Raw genomic sequence first — 1,123 nt, 5'->3', positions numbered from 1 at the left:
TGTGTGTGTGTGTGTGTGTGTGTGTGTGTGTGTGTGTGTATGAGTGTGTTATGGGTGTGTATGCTGCATCATGAGTGGTGTCTATATGTGTGGTGTGCATGAAGTGCATGCATGTATGGGTGTGGTGTAGTGTGTGTGCACGAGGTGTGTGGTACATATGGTTTGCGGGTAGGCATATGTGCTGCATGGTGCATGTGTGTGTGATGTGTGTGTATGTCTATATGTGCATGTGTAGTGTTTGTGTGGTGTGATGTGTGTCTGCATGTTTGTGGTGCGCTGTGCATGTGTGGTGTGGGGTCGGGGGGGGGGGATGGTGTGCATGTGTGATGTCCAGTGTTTGTGTGTGTGTGCATGTGTGTTTGTGTGTGCATGTGCGCGTCTGTGTGGTGTGCAAGGAAACACATGTAGGGTTCCTTGTCTAACAATAAATTTCACTGAGCATCTAAACACCCTGCCTGACATCCCCCAATCCCAGCCCAGGGGAGTCTGTACTTTTCCTGCCGTGCCCAATCTCAGCTTGGGGGATTTATACAACACCCAATGAACCCTGATCTCAGCCTGGGGGATCTGTACAGCACCTGGTGCCCCTTGATCTCATCCTTGGGGGGGTCTGTACAGGGTCCGGTGCCCCCTGATCTCACCACCCTGATCTAGGGCTGTTACACAGGGTACCAGCAGCACTTCTTACACCCCTAAAGGATGATTCACAGCTGCCTTTCATGAGGGTCCTCTCTCCTCCCTACCTCCAGCCCCACATTCCTTCCCAAGCCCTGTAGTGCCCCCCTGGGCCCAATGCCCTTGCCCATCCTCCCATGGGTAATACTGGTTGCAGGACAGGATTGCTACGGGCTGTGGCTAGGGTGCTCCCAATTCCAACTGGTTTGCCTGGGGTGGGGACAATGGGTTGGGGCCAGAGTGGTGCAGAAGCCTCACAGAACTCACCCCCAAGACAGGAAAAGCATCACCATAGGAACCAGAGGAGAGTGGCTGCCCCTGGTTTACCCACCCATCCTTCCATCTACATTTTAGATCCATCCAACCACCCATCCCCATTCCATCCATCTATCCGTGTCCCATACAACCTGCTTTATCCATCCATCCATCCATCCATCCCTATGTACAG

The sequence above is a fragment of the Gavialis gangeticus genome, unplaced genomic scaffold (genome assembly GCF_001723915.1).
Source record: "Gavialis gangeticus isolate Ggan-Ray unplaced genomic scaffold, GavGan_comp1, whole genome shotgun sequence".
NCBI lineage: Eukaryota > Metazoa > Chordata > Crocodylia > Gavialidae > Gavialis > Gavialis gangeticus.
The sequence above is the reverse complement of the archived record's forward strand: the minus strand, read 5'-3'. Positions refer to the sequence as shown.